General features: G+C 35.9%; 1 protein-coding gene across 1 annotated transcript in view; it reads left to right on the top strand.

The window, feature by feature from the left end:
• Nucleotides 1-22233, top strand: part of LOC140148553 (uncharacterized) — a 105595-nt gene that overhangs the window by 41414 nt on the left and 41948 nt on the right. The window contains 1 exon segment of the mRNA XM_072170552.1: nt 17909-17964. The gene's annotated coding sequence lies outside the window, so the exon portion shown is untranslated.

The raw sequence follows: 22233 nt of genomic DNA, 5'->3' as shown, positions 1-22233 counted from the left end.
TCCGAGCGCAGTTACTCCGACAGTGGATGTTCTGCGCCCCCCGAGCGCAGAAATGATCCACCAGTATTATAATAAGAAAATGTATTATATTGCTTCCGAGCGCAGTTACTCCAACAGTGGATGTTCTGCGCCCGAGCGCAGCAATGATCCACCGTTACATATAAGGGACTGCGCCCGGTCGCGTCACCTCCGACCGTGGATGTTCTGCGCCCGACCGCAGTAATGATCCACCGTTATTATAATACGAAAATCTATTATTTTACTTCCGAGCGCAGCAACTCCGACAGTGGATTCTCTGCGCCCCCGAGCGCAGAACATCCACTACCGGAAGTTCTGCGGAGGGGCGCAGGAGCTCCACTGGTGGATGACGTACATACATGCATTGACTCCATATTATATTAGGCCCAAGACCAATCATTAATTACATTGTTAGCCAACGTTGTTTTTAAATGACCTTCCCCCACTAGAAATACACATATTTCAATGTGTTATGTGTCAAATACAAGAAATGTATATGGCAGCTATTTGTTTACATGATTAATTATGGGTTTGGAACAGCTGCTTCATGTTAAAATGTAATTGTTTTGGATTGCCTGTATCATTTACACAGTTAAATAACATCCCAAGTACTTGGTTACATGGAGCAGCCAATTTTATGATTGAAAATCCATGTTATGTCAATAGCTGCCATATGCCTATTGCGTTATGTTCATATGGGTTTTTCGTTTCAAACTTTCGGGCCACGGAGGACCCATAAGACGAACTCGGAATGAATTCAAATTTTGGGAATCTTATTATTTCATCATTTGGCACATTTTAAGACTGGCTACATAAAATCTGGTTGACAAAAGGGGGGCATGATGCACCCTAACTACGGTATTTGATTTTGAATACTGTATTCTTTAAATAAACCCCCTCTAAATGCCCCTTGTCAAATGATGGAAGTACTACAGCTACAGGAAATTAATTTAAAATAGGATGAATTTGTCTTTTACCCCAAAACAACAAGAAGCAAGCAAATAAAACACACATACTAAATTGGGCAATTTTGACCATTTCCACGTTTCCAAATGCCGAGCTCCACAATCCTTCATACAATGTATAGGCCTACTGGGTATTTTTAACCTACCCTCGAAACATTTTTGGCTTGTATGGCATTATGTATTTATGTCTATACTTTCATGTCTATGTTTTCATATACAGTGATACTTCCTGAGCACAATAGGTCAAAGGTCATTGATAATTCGCAAATAGATCATATTAATATTTAACCAGCTTTGTGTGTCAAGGTTGACTTATGCATATAACAAACATAATATATAACAACATTTCATGATTGCTGGAAGAACATAATGAGCAAAAGTAGCAGTAAAATTTAAACTTGAATGTGGAGTTTTTGCCCGGGGGTCACTCCCATTGTGGCCTGTACACCATCCGCGATAATCAACTTTTGAAAAGCACCCTAAACAAGGATTTAACCCTTGGCTAAAACAATACCCTAAACAGGTGTTTTCACACCCTAAACAGGGATTTTATTCCTTGCATCAAATTTCATACCCTAAATTTCATTTCGCGTATTAGCAATTGCAATTTTGCTACCCTTTTTCCAATATTTCATGTTTTGACACCCTAAATGCGTTACTGGCGATCGTGCCTACCCACGAAAAACTACCATTTTTACGCGTTTTCATTAGCGCGGATGGTGTACAGGCCACAATGAGAGAGACCCCCACAGGAGTTTTTGTTATTTCCATGTGTGGAACTTACAATATGCCAAGGGAACTATGTGTTAACCAGTGTTCTAATTATGGAAAAATAAATGGTTGTCCCATGGACAACCAGGTTACAATTTCTGGTTGTCCGTCTAAGTATTTGGTTGTCCCTACTTGGAACAGGTTTTTGCTATTAATATACTTTAATATCAGTGTAGGCCTATAGGTACATACTCATTATCTGTGCATCTCTTCTTGGCAGCATTTGCCTCGGGAGTACGCCGATTTTGAGCTGGACGTTTACCTCGAAAACAATCAAAAATGCTGAGCTGTTTTTTCCGGTATCGAGGGGCTCGATAAAATAAACAGATAATGGCCGCAGTTGAGTTTCGCAGCTGGGTTGTGGAACCATGTTTAAATTCACATTTATTTTATTCAAAAATAGTTTCACATTTTAAATATTACCATCGGCTAAAAGATACATGTACAAAGCTAAGATTTGACTACAGATTTATGGTTGTCCGGCAGACAACCGAAGCAGTATTTTTGGTTGTCCAGGGACTTTTTTAGTTGTCTCGGGCGAACGTACAACCGAAATTTTGAACGATGGTTTTCACTAACAAATCTTCAACCTTGCCAATCATCATTGATGTTCTGTGCTTTCATGTGAAGATAGCTGGTATAAATGTGGGTTCTCATGCATTATTCATTTCATCACTTTCATGATCTGTTTATGGTGAAGTTACCATTCTCTGAAATTAGACCGCAAAGATTTAATTTTTGGTGTCTTACACTTGGGAGATGCACATTTAGTGGCATATAATATGAGTATCGCTTGTCTTTTGAATTGTGCATGAAAAGAGAACTGTGTCATAACTGATCTGTTACTGCTGCATGTCCCAGATATCCTTAAAAACAATTAATTTTTTGCGTCAGCTTGCTTTCAAGAATACAAAACGGCTTGCTCTTTGACAGCAATATTTTGGTTTTATGTCAAAAGAGTCTTTATATAAAGGAGATACCATTAAGAAATGAGGCATACATTTGAAAGATGAATAGTATTGTAAATGAGACAAATTAAAGCTTTCTTGTGAAAATAAGAAGTTGTTTTACACTACCCCTGAACTAGGTTAATTATGTGACTACATGTACACTCTACACTGATTTTGGGAGGTGGGTTGTACTATACAGTCTCGAGATTCAGTAAAAGTACTATTTTTGTATGTGTGCTTGTTTGTTGGTTCTAGTTATGATTTCCCCTATGAATTTAATAATTGAGCAGGCCCATTTTGAGATTTGTATCTACCATTTAACCCGCATTTCTATACGATTTCTGTTTGGTCCGCCATTACCTTCGACATATGTAGATTTGTGAGCCATGTTCAATGTTGTTTCAACTGCAAATCCCTCCGAATATTTTTGTTTTAAAATGCTGTTGATTATCATGAATATATTTGTCAGTGGCGATTAATTATAATGACAGTGTTGACATTTTATCTTGAGGTTTGAAATTTGTGTGGCATTATGATATCATTATCGTATCAGAAATGATGAATAAAAGCACTCCGATAAGGTATACAAGTCTGGGCATCCATGTTCTATGTTATGTCTGGTAGATAACCTTGTTACAAGTCTTGAAGGCCGAATAATGTTTAGTTGAATTTTCCTGGATCTTCCATTCTTTTCCCATCATTTGTGCCATAAACTTATGAGACTATGTTAAGTTTATATCCTTAGTCATAGTGGACATTAGCAAGGTAATTAATCAGAAAGTTTGGAACTTGGTAGTGTAACATTTTAGTTGAATTGCTCAGACTTGATTCAAAACTAAGTGTGTCTGGCAGCTAAAGTGGTCCATGAACACGAAGATAGCTGGTTTCCAATTGGTTGGTTTTGACTGACATCACACCCCAGAGGGCTCTATAATGCACCAGGCCAGCATCAATAGTTTGATTTGTTTCTTGTACAGAGGGGGTTGGCAAAAAGAAGACCCCATATTTTTTGAAGAGTCAACTCATGCCATAAAAGTATAATTATTTTTTCAGTACATGTACAAGTACTCGGTACATTTAAACACACCATGCTTGGGTTTATTTTGGGATTATTTTGATAGAAAGTTACACTTTTATTATTTAACACAAGAAGTTTTACCTGTTGTCCCCAGTTTCAAAAGAATAGAGAGAAGTGATTGTGTTTAATAATGTGGATTTTTAGCAGTAGTTACAAAACATTTTCATTCTTCAGAAATATATTAGGTCAGAAAAGTTATACTTGTAGTCAGGTTGCATGTCTTGTGTTCAAAGCAAATTAAAAAGTAAAAGCAAAATGTTGTAGAAGAGGGTTTATAAGAAGTTTTTTTTAAGACAGCACTTTTTTATGCTCAGGAGGGGGAAACCAAAATATGTTGAATGTTCTAACATATATGTTGGACAATTCTAACCATGGAAACATGATCTTCAGTCTTTGTGTTTATCCATTGCAACTTTCTTTGAAATGAATAATATTTAATTTTGTTATAGGCCCAGGCCCCTGGGTGCTAGTGCTCAGTATATTTCTGTACACATGATATAATATGCTATGGTAACAAATGGTATACATTACTGTAGTCCTTTTGTTTCACCCTTCTGTGCCCCCTTCAAGCTTAAACATATCACTCAAATTATTATGTAAACATTTGTGTGTTTGTTTTTATTTCACACAACTTCATAGTAAATCCAAAACCACAATAGTTATTGATTTTAAACAAATGTACTTAAAGGTTATTTTCATAATAAATTGATAACATTGGATATAATATCATTTCTTAAAATAAAATAATGTTAATGGTAATCCAAAATACAGTTCCATTTATTATAAATAAGATTATTATGGCAACGTACATGTACCGGTACCACAAGGACATTGCATGAAGATCACACAACTTTGCAAGCAAACAGAACAAAAATCAATTGAGGCCATTTGAGTTGTCAACATTATGCATGGCAATAGCCCAGGCTTCGCTATACTCCATTAGGTACACACAAGAAACCAGCCAAAGCTGTGTGCAGCCAGCATATACCATATAGCAGCAGTGCTGACTGACACAATATACACTGGTAATCAATGTACATGTACCACTGCACCTAGCAGACATTCACAATTCTATTGACTGATTGCAAGCTTGGACGGGATCGTATAAATGCAAAGCGGTGAAGTTTTTATTCATCAGTGATACGACAATTAATGATAAATCTACATGAATGTGCAATCTTATTGAACCCTACATGCCTTGCCTGTTGTTTTCCTCTTGACATGGGTGCTGTGTGCGTGATTCAGGGCTTTATATGGCTATGTGGGTAAGTATTAAACTGGTTTTGCTTGACAGGACAATTTTCTGTGACTATATGTATCACGATCAAAGCTGGGTGGTACCCAGTTGTTTGCTTGCTATATACCGCCATTGAGCTAATTTTGACATGTGTTGTCCAGGGGCCTCGGTGGTGGTTTTGAATATGTTATATTTTCAAAGCTATCAAACATTTTGTAAAGTTTTCATAAATTCATGATACTGTGAACTTTACAGTGTGAAGTAGAAACCCTTCTACTCAGCTGTTTGTATTATGCTAAGTGGCCTCCTACATTGATTGCTATGTGGGACCGGCCTCAGACAATCAATAGAAAGCAAGGCTATGTGGATTGTGTACATGCATATTGCTACTCAGTACAGGTCAATTCACTTCTCAAAAGCTTTAAAAAATCCATGGGATCACAATCGTCACATAGATCATAGACTAAAGATATATTGTTTTATCGAGGTGTGAATTTAGTGTGAAACTGTGACATTTAAAAATCAATGGATGTGTAGTTACACTTTTGACAGAAGTGTCTGATGTGCACATCAAAATTTTGGCGTTTTATACCATGATCAGAATACAGTAAAACTAGTAGTCAATATCAGTGTTTACTCTCTCTGGCAATTGGGTGTGCCAAATGAAGCATTTCCCCCAAATTGACCCAATTGTGGCTCAGTAATTCCTCAAATTGACTAATTGCAATACAGAATTGCAACTTTTTATGTGCCAAAAATAATTTTCACTGAGCCAAAATGGCGGCATACAGCCTAACACTAGTGGTCACCTGTCTTTCGTGATACGTAATGATATAGCGACATGTTGGACTGAGAAAAGAGTAATTAATAATTTTTTTACTGATAAAGACGACTGCACGTATAAAAACATTCAGGATTGGTAGGCCACTGGTAAAAATGAAACAAGTTGACTCTTCAGATTTGGTAGTGATATATTTATTTCTCTCCATGTAAAATATAAAATAATACAAAGTCATCAAATCATAGAGCAGGTAGAACAAACTCATGTAGCGTGTTGGTTCGCGAAGAGAGAACTGCCCAAGTGATTCATTTTCTCCTCGCTCCCAAGTCTTGTAAAATCTCGGTCACGCAATCGCTCAATTGATTGGTTGAGATCGCGTCTCTCCATCTAAATATCTTTTGTTCCCAAACTAGATGGAACTGGATATGAATATATCTGAAGATATTATTTTGTGAACAAGAATATCCTGAAAAAAGGTCTTATCCCCATCAGCATACTTACATTATTCCCCTTCCATGAAAATGATGTCCTCATCAATCGCATAACATTATTAACCCTCCCAACCAGAGCTCAATAAAGCTCACTATTTAAACCACTGCTCGTGCATACATTCCACTTGATGAGATGACGTAATCAGCCCAAGTCATACTCTGGGAATTGCTGGCCAGGCTGGTGATCTTCTGCGTGGCATGCGAGGGGTCTGAGGTTCAAATCCTGGGGGAGGCCTAAATCTAGGAAAAACATGCACACTAACCCTAACCCGTGCCCATGGGTTTTTTGCTATCCGAAGGAAAGAAGAAACAAAAAGGAAAGAAGATGAACTTTATACTCCCAGGATTTGAACCTCAGACCCCTCGCATGCCACGAAGAAGATCACCAGCCTCTAGCCACAGGGATTATACTGGACCGGCCAGCGATTCCCTGAGTGCATATGACTTAGGCTGATTTCGTCATCGCATCACATGGAATGCATGCACGAGCAGCCCAACCAGAGCTCACTAAAGCTCACTATTAAAACCACTGCTCATGCATGCATTCTATGTGATGCGATGACGAAATCAGCCTAAGTCATATGCACTCAGGGAATCACTGGCCGGTCCAGTATAATCCCTGTGGCTAGAGGCTGGTGATCTTCTGCATGGCATGCAAGGGGTCTGATGTTCGAATCCTGGGGTACAAAGTGACTTCTTGTTCATCTTCTCTCCTTTTTCGTTTCTTCTTTCCCTTCTGATAGCAAAAAAAACATGGGCACGGTTATGGTAAATATTATCTTTAAAATGGCAAAGTTTAAGAATTGTCAATACTGATGATAAATAACATGTAAATACAAGTAGCTTATAAATTATGAATTTTACTATAGAGTTCTCTGAACTCTTTACATGTCGTTTGTATCGGGCTAAGTGGTTTCTATAGAGTAATGTCACTCAGGTTGCTATTTCTTGTCTTGTCAATAAACAACCACTGCCAAACAACTTGCAGCTCCAGATTTGAATCCAGTTTAGTGGTCTTTGGAGTTAAGGTGGTATTGGATGCATTTTCTAGAAATTAGGAAATGATTTGAGCATGTTTTATCCATATTAATTGAGTAGGGTGAAGTACACTGATCAATATGCCTTTTGTTTGAACAAATCGGACATACGGTTTCAAAATACATCAATTTATATTTTCTTTGTATCCTATTGTTTTTGTCAATAATCAATATAGTTAATGAGCTAAAAAAGGACTGGAAAGGCTCATTAATATGTAATTTTGCCAATATTTTGCTAAAATCAATGCATAAATGTTCAGGGTACTTTTATTTTGCATACTTTTGCCCTGAAACTTGGTCAAAGTGTTTCTAATATGTTCTAATGTATTATATAGTGAAGCCGCCCTCTAATTTGCATATTTGCATAATTAATGAGCTAATATGCATAAATGCTAATTAATTATGCAAATATGCAAATTAGGGGGCGGCTTCACTATATAATACATTAGAACATATTAGAAACACTTTGACCAAGTTTCAGGGCAAAATTATGCAAAATAAAAGTGCCCTGAACATTTATGCATGGATTTTAAGCAAAATATTGGCAAAAATTATATGTAAATGAGCTTCTCCAGTCATTTTAGCTCATTAACTTGATTGATTATTGAAAAAAACAATAAGATACAAAGAAAATATAAATTGATATATTTTGACAACCGTATGTCCGATTGACTCAAACAAAAGGCATGTTGATCAGTGTACTTTGCTCTACTCAATTAATATGTTTATAGCATGTTTAGAGCACTTTTATAATGCCTCCATCACAGAGGAATACTTGAAACCTGCACAGAACCAATAGTGGTGGTTTTGTACTGACATGCCATTATTCTACCTTGTTTGAATAGCTTTATGATTGTAAACACTGTGGTCTCAAAGTGCATTCAATCAGAAAATATATATCAATGTATTGTTGATAAGATTTCATTTTTGGTCAGGTTTCCTTGTTGTGTCAACCATGTCAACTGGCAAGTATACCTTCATGCAACAGTGTATTTTTAGACATACTATTTCAAGGTCGTGGAAGTTATGTAACAAAGCGTGGCTCATTTTAAAATAGACACATTTTTAATAAGAGCAATAAATAAAGAGGCCTCATAAACATGAGTTAACGTAAGGGCTGGGGTATGAGCGTTTGGACAGTATTTATTGTGGGACATTAGAGCACATCAGACATATCGAATTGCATTCTGAATCGAAGAATGTCATTCTGATATCAAATAATTTTGATTTTTGAAATTAGCAATTTAATACATTTTATGGCAAATCATTAAAATTGATATTTTTGATATTTAACAGTACTTGAAGTAAACTTTATAAATCTGATGATTTATACTTAAAGTGTATGTAGGTGGGATGAAAAGCCGACGATCAATTGAAAATTTTGACCTTTCGTATTGAAGATATGGATTTTTTTCCCAAATCACCAAAAACAATTAGGTCTTTTTGGGAAAAAATCCATATCTTCAATATGAAAGGTCAAAATTTTCAATTGACCGTCGGCTTTTCCTCCTGCTACATACGCTTTAAGAATATGTCATTAGATTTATATAATTTACTTCGAGGACTGTTATATATCAAAAATTTGAAAAATATCAAATTTTTGTAATTTGTCATAAAATTTGTATTATATTGTGATTTTCAAAAAATGAAAATTATGAAGCTCTCATGTCCCACCAAAAATACTGTCGAAACGCAATAAACGCTCATTTTAGATCCCTTAAGTCTCCGGCAATCACGACTTTATGCCTGGTATGTTAGAAAAATAATTATCAAGCACGGATCACATGGTTTCATTTAAATCAAACTCATATTGACCATGAACGAATAAAAACAGTCGTCTCTCAACAGTAACACGCGATATTCAAAATTCCCGCGCCAAAATTGTCTAGTGTAATGACGTCATGGTTATTTGTGCTCAACTGCCGCTAGCCTAATACTGGGATGTCATTGCACCAGACATTTTTGGCGCAGGGAATTTTGGATATATCGTGTATTGAGACATAGCTGTTTTTATTCGTTTTTATGGTCAATATGAGTTTGTTTAAAACCATATGATTCGTACTTGATAATAATTTTCCTAACATATAAGACAAAATGTTGTGATTGCTGCAGACTTCCTTTAAAAAGACTTCTGTTGCAAAGAAAACTTACTTCAAGTCACTTTTAGTGTACAGTGTACAGTAGGCCAAGGTGATTCTTTATTTATTCTGCACATGTAGGCCTACATTTTCCAGAGGGCCAAGGTTGTGATGATGAATATCATTGTATAAAATCATGCTGTGTGACAAATTTGTGTACACATTCTTTATTTAATAGAACTGGTTGCACAACATGTAGTCCACTTTCAGCTTTCAATCCACTTGAATTATTTATCATGTAACTTGGCCTGTTGTGTACTGAAAATGTTTACAAGAAGAGTTCAGGTCCAGCACTGCATCAGGTTGCTCTAATTAATTGGGTCCAATGAAGAAGCTGGAAGTGTTGAGATAAATCACCATTTAAATACATAGATCCAGTCATGGAAGTACTTCCATGATCCAGCAGTTGACCTGATCATGATCCATTTTAAGGTCAAGGTAAAGCACTCAAGGCAATTTGCAGACATGGTACATGTACATGTGCAGGTGTATTATATGCAGGAAATACTGAATCCCAATCAGTGTGGGTGGATCTATTTTTAGAAGTATGTGATCAATTTTAGTATTAAAAGTATTATTTAGCAAGGAAAGGGTCTCTTCCTCACTCTCTGAATGTAAAGGTTTGAGGGTAATACAGTAAAAAGTCATGCACATGTAGGCCTACATAATTTCATAACAGTTCATGGATTAACAATTTGTTAACTTGTCCCCGTATAGGCCTACATATTAAAGATTTCCTGGAAAATTTGCCTCATCTATTTTCGCTAGAACTTCAGAATTAAGGTAATTAATACTACATGTAGATGTCATTAAAGGTGATTGATTATTATTGAGCTATTATTATTCTCTTGGCAGTGACATTAACATCTACAGTACATGTACAACACACTAAAACTAAAGCTCAAAGCAAATATGAAAGAAAAAAGCTCATTTACAGTAAATGCAGATGTTTGTTTTATGGTTTTGTTAGATATCTACATGTATGATGTAGGCCAGTGCAGTGGAATATATTGAATTGAATACCTCAGGGCTAGTGGTGCATATTACAGATACATGTGTTGTTTTCATTGTTTAATTACAAATCTGAAAGCAAATACATATCTGACATTTAAATTACCATATTTGTTCCATCAACCACCCGGGGTACTTAACCAAGTCATTTTGAGTGGACGCTTAGTTTTACATTGTTTTATTTTATTTTATTTTACGTGTATATGGTTTCGTGTTTAATAAATGTGTAGTTGGATCCTGTACATGATAATGATGGAGTATCATTGTGTAGTTGGATCCATGGAGGATCATGTGTAGTTGGATCCATGGAGGATGTGTAGTTGGATCCATGGAGGATCTTGTGTAGTTGGATCCGGCACATAATGGAGGATCATGTGTAGTAAAATTGCTAGGTGGGCGCTCACAGTTGGTTTTGTCCATGCAATTTCACAATTGGGATGGGCATTTTGCATTTTTCTGCATTTTAGTCATTATCCCATTGAAAACATGGGGGTGGCGGCATTTATTACAGACAACATGGTACCTGTGTCAAGATAATATCATGTAGTGGGTTATAGTACCCCCAGCTTGACCTTTGAACTCCTATTGGATCAGAAATAGTGGGCTCTTTCAGTTGTAAAACGGCACTCACTTCCTGCAGCCTGGAAATAGAATCAGGAAATTAAAATATCACCAGGTCTATGCTGATAGTGTTCACTCTCTCGCTCCATGTATTCTGTGCGTAGTCTCTTTGCCAACCTGAATATTTAATTATGATAATATTGTGTTTATTTGTTTACATTTTAGAAAGAAAAATATGTATTTGAGTACTACATGTAAATGAGCAATGAGAATATTCAGTTCCTTCAATGTGATAGACCAAAATTCCTTAATACAAATTCTATAAAATGTTTACATTAGAAGTGTCATGTAAAAGCCGATGTTAGATTTACTCAATTTTGACTTTCATACACATGATACAATGTATAATAACATTAACATCATTGAAGTCCCCCCCCCCCCCACCCCCTTCTCATTCCAATACCCCCCACCACTGAAACTCCCATATCAGATTCTGAAAGTAGGTGTAGTGATTAAAACAAGAATAGTTCTGGTGCATTATTATTTTGGGTGACATTATTTACGGAGTAATGCACATCAATGGCACCATATTTAGGTCAATATTTCATTAATTCACTCTGCCGCTAAATGTCAGATAGATTTGAAATTTGGTGGAATGATTTTTTAATAAGAATCGGCCTGGCATCATACCTACTGCATATAGATCTGCGTACATCAATTCAGTTAGAGTATTTGGTATGAATATTTTAGCCCTTAGCAAGGTGATGTAAACGGCCTAACAATTTTTTAAGATTTGGTTTTCACTTGAAAGGAAGCTTCCAGCGGTATGAAACAGATGACCCAGTCTAGGTCATGACACAGTACAGGATCTTTCTGATTTCAGCCCATGCTAGTTGCCAGTAGAGATGGATTTCCTGAGCTTGGAAAGGAAACCATGGTATGCTAATGAAGCTTTTTGGTTTCCGCTCAATTATTTTATTGCATATCAATGGACTTCATAGTTATGTTGGTTCATTTATTTCACTCCTCTCTATGAATAGTGTACAAATTAAATTGTTCATTTGTTGTTTGTAAAAAATGTTTTGATGAATATTCTAGTTGGAACAATTTAAACAAATGTCTTTTTTTTTTTAGATAAATATATTTAACCAGGAAATGATTTGATTTTTTTGGACAGTTTTGTCAAAAGAGGCTTACAATACATGTATTTAGGACAATATGTTCATTGTGATGCAAAAAATTGCACAACTAGGTCTTAATTTATGACTTGCTAAATACAAAAGATTGAGGATAGGATTTTCTTGCAAGTGAGTCAATGCAAAAATTGCTATACCACAAAAATAATGAGTTTATGCAATATGCAAATCAGGAAAAAGCAGTGTCCTCAGCTGTAAACAAACCAATTGAGGTCATGTCATCCTAGGGCAATAGAAGCATGGACACATGTGTTGGTTTATCATAGACTATAGAGACAATTTGACACAGATGTGATAATAAAATCATGGACTAGTAATAGGTTCCAATTTCTTGACCAAATCAAAATGCACTATTTTTTGCCAAAAGGCCTAGGCTACAATGTATTAACATGGATAAAATATAACAAACAGTCATGATTAACATTTAGCTCCGAAGTGACATTATTTGCAGAGTGCCCAACATTTTGGGTTCTTTTTTACTGGAACTATTTTCATGTTTACATCAAATGCGAATGTGTGTCGTGCATACTTGTTCATGTAGGGTATAACACTGAGGAGAGCATGTTTTAGGCGAGTTACAATATGGGCGAGTTAGGTAAAGGCGAGTTAAAAAGGCGAGTTACCCCCCCACAGAGTGAGGCTATTTTAGATATTCCATGGGTAACACTATGAAGTCCCGGTGGCGAGTTACAGTAACACTATGAAGTCCCGGTGGCGAGTTACAGTAACACTATGAAGTCCTGGTGGCGAGTTACAGTAACACTATGATGAAGTCCCAACAGTGAGTTGATGGAATATTCATCGAGACTTTTATGTTTTGAATTGATAATTTGGTACGGCTAATGTTTGTGGATACATTGCCACCAAGAAAGTTAAAAAGTCGTGTGTTTTAAAACAATTTTAGATATTTTAAATGCTTGGGAAAAGAAGATGAAATCAGCAAAGTTTTCTTGCACATGCATGCATGCAGACACATAGCTTATCTGGTTGTATAACAACCTTGACCATGCACAGCAGGAGCCCAGTGTGATATTTTCTGAAAATAACCATGTGTTTCTCAAACCACATGCCATCAGTGGCTGCAATGTATTCTGGGGTTACATTTAAACATTTAAACATTTACATTTAAACAACCTCTGAAGTATAATTATGGAACTGACATGAGTCAAAGAATACAAGTATCATTTTTTTTAAATAATCATTTTTTGAATTTTGACCAAAACTGCATTTTTGGTTCAAAATCTTGGACTTTCCCGAAATTCACAACTCGCCACATGGACTTTCCGGAAATTCACAACTCGCCGCGTGGACTTTCCAGAAATTCACAACTCGCCATGTGGACCTTCTGGAAATTCACAACTCGCCGCGTAGACTTTCCGGAAATTCACAACTCGCCGCATGGACTTTCCGGAAATTCACAACTCGCCGCATGGACTTTCCGGAAATTCACAACTCGCCGCATGGACTTTCCGGAAATTCACAACTCGCCGCATGGACTTTCCGGAAAACACTGCAGGGGTAACTCGCCATTTTAACTTCGCCTTTCTCTAACTTCGCCTATTTTTAACTTCGCCAATAACCTGTTCTCAACACTGAGGGGACTGGCGATCAATATGGTTCAGACCAGCTGCAAGGCTACTTGACCGATATTCATGCAGTATTGAAGTACAGATGGTTGGTTGGTCATGGTATGCACCATAGAAACTTGTCATGGTATGCACAACAGCCAGTTTGTTGGCTGGCTGGATGCTTCTTCCTCAATATGGTTAGCCATCTTGAATGTCACTACATGTACTCGGATTATTAATAAGTTCTTAAGGTGGGCACTGGGCAGTTACTAAATGTTACTTAAATTTTATATATTCTTTTGTTTTATTAGTCCTGTAGTATTTTGGGGCGGGATTAAAAGACAAATACATACAACAGTAGCATTCAAAGAAAAACGGACCTCTATTTTGAATGGGTTTAAATTTTGGGATCACATGTAACACTACATTTGTATAAATTTAGAAATACAAATGTTACTCTGTTGTAGAACTGGCTCAGTTCCTCCGATCTAAATACCCTCGACCAGCGCGCGGAATGGGCATGGCTGCGCCACTTGAGCCCGCCAGGCGATCATAGAGTATCAGATAGCATTGAGGTAGTGGTAGTCTGGTGCATCAATAGTGTGTCAGTGGAACTTTAATAAGACGTTCAGCATTTATGTGATTTTGTTTCTTTGATCTGCAGATGTACCAATGTTGTACAATGAGCATTTAGGTGATCAATATGAAGCTTGTATAGTGTATACTGTCTAAGCATAGGCATTTCATGTGTAGTTTGAGAAAGATTTCTTAAAGATTTCTTTGACAAGGTTTGACAGGCAGCAAAGCCATCTTGAACATGAGAATACAAGCATGTGTTAACATGAATGTGGCCCAATATTATCATGTAACTCAAAACTTGACTGCTTAATAAGTGAAAGCATTGAAAAGGATGGAGGTGGTTGTGATTGACAATTTTCATGCCAAATATGTACAAGATTTGGGATGGTTCTGAAAGATAAAGAAGTCATACCTGACAGAAAGCGGGAAAAAGGTTTGAAGCGGGTGCTCATGGAAAAAAAAATTGGCTTGATTCATTCGCCCAGTTCCTTAATTTAAAAGCATAGACATTATTCAGTGTTCAATGTTCATCAATTGTTTAATGTCAAACTTGGAATTGTGTCTAAACAGTAAACCACAAGCAATGCACAATTCACACATAGTTGATATTTGAAAATTGTTGAACTATTTCCCAGATTGACATTTTTATTGGGACATGGATATAAGTTGTACAGGGAAACTTGGGGGGTAATTTTAGGTGTCGGCGACTAAAAATCATTGTGTGGACGCACATGAAGTTTCGCATTTTCAGCTCATCTGAACACGGTTTACGGTATTTAGAGAGAGGTAAATGAACTATATATATGTTGTTTGCCATTGGAAATGAGACTATTTATGGCTCATTGTGAATTAGCTGCATCTAGCATTGTCTAGTATAGTAGTAAGGTCTGTATCCTCTCACAAATTTTGCTTTGCAGCTTATATATCAAGCGCAGCTTAATCAAACCTAATTTGGCTCCAATCAGGCCCAGTTTGCACACATGAACGATATTTAAGTTGTAAATTAAATTATAATGTGAAGCAGTTAGTATCCGTGTCTGTAGCTCCTCGTAATAATTAGGTGGCCATCTTGAAATAAGCGGCCATCTTTGAAATGTTTTTAGCCTGAGGATAGGGGATTACTAATCATCCTGGTTTGCTGAAGTCTGTGATGGAGGGTGAGATACATGTAATACATGTCGGGATTTTTAAGTGGCTAGCTGTGCAACTGATAGTAGAAATAGAGCGAGGATTATTTGTAAAGACCCCAAGGGGGTTGACAATATGACTGAATGTGAGTTTACTGCAGATTTAGTAGGTATGAATTGGATCGTTGCAGTTATTTTAGTCGGGATTGATACAGCTGGATATTATTTCCTATTGATTTAGCCAAATGAGGCATGCAGAATTATTCATTGAGAGCGTGTCAAGCGATTTACCATGTGAATTGTTTGCTGACATATCTGAATTATTAAAGAACAGTTTGCTAATTTTATAAATACGCATCATTTAGGCCTATGTGTTGCTATTTGATAGAAATTAAACTGCATTGAATAATTCCATACTTGATTTGGCTTTGTTACTTCAAATTTGTCAATCTGACAAGATTTTAAAATTCCATATAGGGCTTAAAAGAAACCAAGTTTATTTCCTGTAGGTCATGCGAAATTACGCATTATAAGATTTTGAGGGAAATAAATTACATTTTTTTCTCATACATTTTGCAGGGGAAATATCACACTGACATTCCATGATAATATTGCAAATTGTATAGAGTTAAACATAGTTTTGATTGCTTATGCTAGCATCATATTGAAGAAGAGCCATATTTCTCATGCATAGTGTTTCAAAATGAAGAACAATATGGTTATTATGATAAATATAATAAATGTGATGGTACAGGTAAAATTGCAGAACATAATAATTTTAAAACTTATTGAAATAAATTTGTTACAAATTTAGCCAACTGTAACCTTGAATCAACCCATTGTTAAGGGTAAGGTACCATGGAAACCAAGGACAAATAAATGCAATAGACCTAATGCAAACATTGGTTCTCCATGAATTAAGTGGAGTCGGCATCTTTAGAATAGATGAGAAATTGTATTTTTTATCACTTCATTTTTTTTTGTATTGGTTCATATTGTTGATCATATGGTTGAGATAGGAATAATATCCAATTATATCTAACATTGAAATATATAGGCCTATTGAATATACTTCAATGTAAATATAATTGGATATGGAATATTTTCATCCATATTTTTATACCTATTTCATCCACTGGCACTATATATATAGTCTGTATACCTTCCTTGAGTCAGTAAAGTAAAATGAAATTGTGGGATTTTCTTACAAACTGTTATTTTTTACAGGAATCTGTTATGCTACATGTAGTTGGATTCCTTGCATCATTTCCTTTCTGGATATCTACATGTAAATTACTGACTCGAGAAAGGTATACAGAGTATAGACTGATGTATAGTAGTACGCATCCCTTCAATACAGCTCATCTGTACACAGCTCTTCATGATTGAATATAAAAAGGAAAACACAATTAACCTACCAGATGAATAGTTGAATTATTAACATCATGTTGTAATTTTGCATTTATATCTTTTCAAATTCTTTTCACATTATTCATGAAATGTGTGTTTAAGTTGACATGATTTGGTTGTGAATGTGATGTACATATTAGATGTGCAAATGTTGATTTCGTACGATAGTTTTAAAGTAATGGTTCTTGTTATAGAGTTGTTTTAGTGAAAATAAATTGAACACAAATTCTGTTCCTGCCCATCCAGGTAATCTATTGCCTTGGCTGGTATGCATCCAACAGATCTGAAATCAAATGAGGTGGATGCATTCATATTCCTAGTCTATTGAATCACATAATTTTAGCTATTATATTATCACTGTCAACAAAAAAATGAAAGGAATATGAAGAGTGGGGAGGCATAGTAGGATGGCTATTCATGTCATAGCAATGTGTAGTAATAAAATTTCTCAATTTGTAGGGAAAATTGGATACACAGACCTGCCGCGTAATGAAATTTCAACGAAAATTGATTAAATCAGGTTCAGGCAAGGGGGTTTTGGAAGTTTTTGTATCATGACACCACCTATTCACATAAATGTATATATTTATGTGTGTAGTGTCACAAATGCGACTAAAGTTAAACATACATGTTTGATGTAAGATTTTCTTATGAGCCAAATGTTTGTAATATTGATTTTGAGATATGATTTAAATAATGTTAGGCATGATACCCGAACTGTCCTACAATACATGTAGCAAATTGGTTTCAGTCCTGGTTATCAGGGAGACTGAAAGGGTTAGTGATTTGAGTATCTGCCTAGCACACAGAAGGTTGTGGGTTCAATCACAGATCCTGGGTTCAGCCATGGATGGTTCAATTAAAACCACTTCTATTTGCCAGTAACTCAAAATTCATTTGAAACAACCGACAGATGAATGATATGTGAAAATAATTGCCTTATTTATATATTTAATTATTTTGTGTTTTTGTTGTTGTTTTTTTGTACAGGATCAGCATGTCCAAGATTCCCCACACCTCTGCTGCATTTATATAACAAATACAAGGTAAGTACTCCTGGGGTAAGCACATTTTTACTATCAAGTATGTAGAAGACGCACAAGAAAACATGCGCAAGGGTATCTAAACTGACCAGCAAGATGCCTTTTACGCGTAGTCCATGCGAACTACTCCCACAGCGTGTAAACCATGTGACCTTGTTCAAAACAATATCACAGGAATGCTTGTAGTAGTGGTTGTAAGCTCTTGAATTTTCAGGCTTTTGCCTGAATTTAGGCAGTTTTGTTGCCCAAATTTGCACATTTTAATTTTTTTCAGCCTGTTTTGGGCCTTTTCAGGCCGAATTCACTCACTTTTCCAGGCAGTTTTCAAAAAAAGTAATTTTCATGCCTGTTGTAGGTGTAGGCTCTCGAAAAAGCAGGCTTGTATCATACTTGTACAAAGCACTATTTCAGTCTATCAAACAGCAGCTTTCTAGAAAAACATGTCTTATTCTGACGACTCGTTGAGCAAACAAGGATACATAATGGAGCAAACTATCCAGATCTATCACTTCTTTGATGTGTATTGAATTTGAAAATTGCCACTTGGTGAGAATATTCTGATTGGTGTTCAAATGGCTGGCAACAAGTAGATCTGTTGCTGTGCGAATCAAGTACACGGGGCAGAGTGATTGATGAGTCAATTCTGTTATACGATAAGGTCATAAATGTATTGAGTGGGCTCCTGTTTTTTGACGTGGTTCTAGAATACATGAAAGTGAAACACGCATCAGAATTTTTTTCTGAACATGCTATTAATAAAACTGCATGCGTATATTTTCCCCGCAGATTCTACATTTTAAATATTAGTACACATAATACTATAGACAACAGCAAATTCAAATTAAACATTGAACTGGATGCCTTGAACCAGAATGCAAAATTGTCTCAAGATAGATTAGTGTTCCTTGTTCGGCATTAAAATGCTTGCCACAGCTTAACTGTCTACATGTCTAGGTGAAAAGTACATGTACACCTAGATGTGAATAGCAATGCCAGAGAACTCAGTAAAAGTACTTTAATAGGGGACTGTTATAAGTTGAACTATCCTATGTGATTTCATAGGCTTGTTTGTTTTATTTATTTATGTTTGTTTATGTCCATGAGATTTGAAAGAATTTATTTGCAAATGGTACACTGAAATCAACAGAGAATTGTGTGAGAAAGTGCAGTCTGTTTTGCAAGTAATAATTACATCTAGAGGATGAAGGCAGAGGGTTCAATTACTGTACTTTAAAAAAAATAGCCACAAGTGATGTCAACTTCAAAAGGAAGATCTGCACAATAGGAAGGTTATGAATTAAGTACAAAGAGGAAGAGAGCTAAGCTTAAATGCTTGTAGCATTTATAGATTTATTGTTGCAGAAATCTCATTAGCCTTTCTATCTCATATTGAAAATTAGTTTCACCATTCCATGCCATGCTAGCTGATAACGTTGCTGTAGTCTTCATTATACCATGCTGCCCCAAGGTTTGATTTATCAAATAATAGTTGTTTCAATAGATTCATTACCAGATCAGGTGAGACCGGAGATTGAGACAACCACTGTCTTGTTGGTCATTCAGGTCTTTTCTGGAGGGACAGGAGTAGCTGTGATTGAAGATTATAATGAAAAACAGTATATTGCAAAAGCTAACAAGCTTGTTTGTCCAGTATAGTAAATTGGAGTTGAATTGGTTCATTCATGCATAATTTTGCTAATATTGCCTGTTGGCTTCAATTGGTGACAGTTGGAAATATTCAAGGTGTGAAAATTAGAATCGCAAGAACATGGTAATGATCAATAGGATGTTTTTAAACTGCCTGGCACTTCTTGTATGATCAATTTACTAGGCTTGTTCTCATTTGGCAAACTTCAGACAGGCCAAAGGAGAAAACTTGTGTTGAGGAGAACACAGTTACGATCTAGTTTCCTTATCAGGGCAGAGACAAGTAGATGTGTTTTTGTTTGATTTTTTACCCTCCAACATGCTTTAGCTAGTACTGCGAGATTGGGGGGGGGGGAAAAAAAAAAAAAAAGGACAGGGCAAGTGCATGTCTGATGTGCAATTATTCAAATGCTCCTGATATCATCGCCATGACCAAACATGTACAAGGATACTCTGTATAAATCTTACAGTGTTTACTTTCCATAGGCATCTCACTCCCTATTTACTGCAGGAAACATTCCCGATGGTTTCTATATATTCTTGCAATGTATTATTCATCAGCTTGCACTAGCACAGGTGTACCTTGACGGCCTCTCATCCTCTGACGGCATCATGAATGTATTCTATATTGCAAACTTCTAGTTTTTAAGTAAGAAAAAAAATTGTATCATTATCGTGGGATACAGAATGAATTTGCAGTATCCATTTCAGGATTATTCCATGATAGTGATGATGTGATCACAATTACTGTCAAGGAAATTGGATTTTACTGGTTAATGTGGTTATATGGATATTGAAAAGTTTGTTACCAAAAAAATTCTTAAGGTCAAGATCTGCATACATTTACATGTATATAGGAAATTTTGTCGCTGTATGAAATATGCATCTGTAGTGTTTTGAATCTATGCAGGACTTGTTGTGTGATTTATTAATATCTTGGCATTTTAATTTGAAGGTACGTGTAGCTGAGGTGCTGTGTGCATCAAAAATATTTTAATAAAAAGGATGGGGAAATGATTGTGTTACACTCATGGTTGATATTGTTTTGTGCCAATGTCAGCAATGTGTATAATGAACCATCTTTATGCCTATTAGTGCAGAATTAATATTTGAGTTTGATATATATAAAATTACTTGCTGGTGATGAGGTCATTTCAGCATGCCGTTAGATTCAGTGGTATTATTAGTTACCCCATGTTTGTTCATGAAATATGGTAAAATATCTATGGTCTGGTGCCGTATTCCATGAAGCCGATGGTCGAATGGAATACTGCACCAGACAGTAGATATTTTCCCGTATTTTGTGAGAACAAACAGGGGGCAACAATTTTTATTCTTTAGTGAACATGAATTCTATTGTCTTCCAACTTATTTATAAACTTTGTTGAAGGAATTTAGTTTGATAATCTTACTGAAAAGTAGGCCAGTTTCCTTCTTGCTTGAAGAGTGCAGCCATGCTTCACACGAAATATGCGTGTGAGGCTTATGATATCACGTGAGTCGTGTTACGCAGACGCTCGCGTGTTAGGACTATGCATGCTAATCAAAATGATGCACATTAATACTTCATCAGATTTTTCTTAAAAGCAAAACAGGCAATAATAGCAAAAAATTCCTTATGTTAAGACTTGAAGGGGATGATCAATATTAAATTTGGCCAATCTAAAAATGTGATATTAAATAAACCACCACTTTTGTATTTGATATCGGGGAGTGTTGACACAATATCGCTGCACAATATCAAAATGTGCTCCATGGAAATATCATATCATGATAATTCCCTGTCTTTATTATTCAACATGGATTACCTATCTAGAGATAAACTAGGCGGTAGACAGGTCCCATCATTGTGTATGCATGTCACATTATGTATAAAGCAGAAGAAATAATTCAGTCTTGACAGTGTAAGCTGTGGGACCTATGAATCTGTGCTGTATATATAATTTAAAACACTTGCAGTCTTGCAAGTTTGTGGCGTACCTGTATAGAAGGAGCGAAGCAGTATACAAATGGTGCAGAAATGCATTGATGTATACAGTATAGTACTTGGAAGATGTAGCTTCTGGTTGGTAGATATGCATAGAGAGAGCATTCTAAATTTATCAACACTTCGTCCTGCATACATATATATTATTATGTATTTTATCAGACCGAGGTGATGGATTTGATTGCTTAATGAGAAATTGAAAAGAAGACACTGTGTACCATGTGTGTGTGAGATATTCAAACTTGTATTGGAGACATTTATTGTAACATATATATGTCGGTGATAAAATATACCAGTGTCAAAACCATTACAAAAATCAAAATCTGCATTAAAATTCTTGAGTATTTAGTTAAAATATTACTCTTGATTTCACTTTTTCATCTTAATTTTGATTATTGAAGAGAATAGAAAACAAGGCGGCTTACCAAAAACCGGAATACATGTATAGAATATATAATGAAATTAGCCATTCATTTGATTTTTGTTGTTGTTGGTATCAAGAACCACTCTAAAAATGCAGGCTTATGGCCCTTTCCTCCTGGAATAAAAATTGATTGAATGTGGAATTTGATGTTTATTACGGATTAGCATTGAGCCATGTTTCATCTGGTAAAACAATATACTTTTAAATATAAAGA

This window comes from Amphiura filiformis, chromosome 1 (assembly GCF_039555335.1).
Source record: "Amphiura filiformis chromosome 1, Afil_fr2py, whole genome shotgun sequence".
NCBI classification, from domain to species: Eukaryota; Metazoa; Echinodermata; class Ophiuroidea; order Amphilepidida; family Amphiuridae; genus Amphiura; species Amphiura filiformis.
Note: the sequence above shows the minus strand (reverse complement) of the source record. Positions and strands in the feature narration are given on the sequence as shown.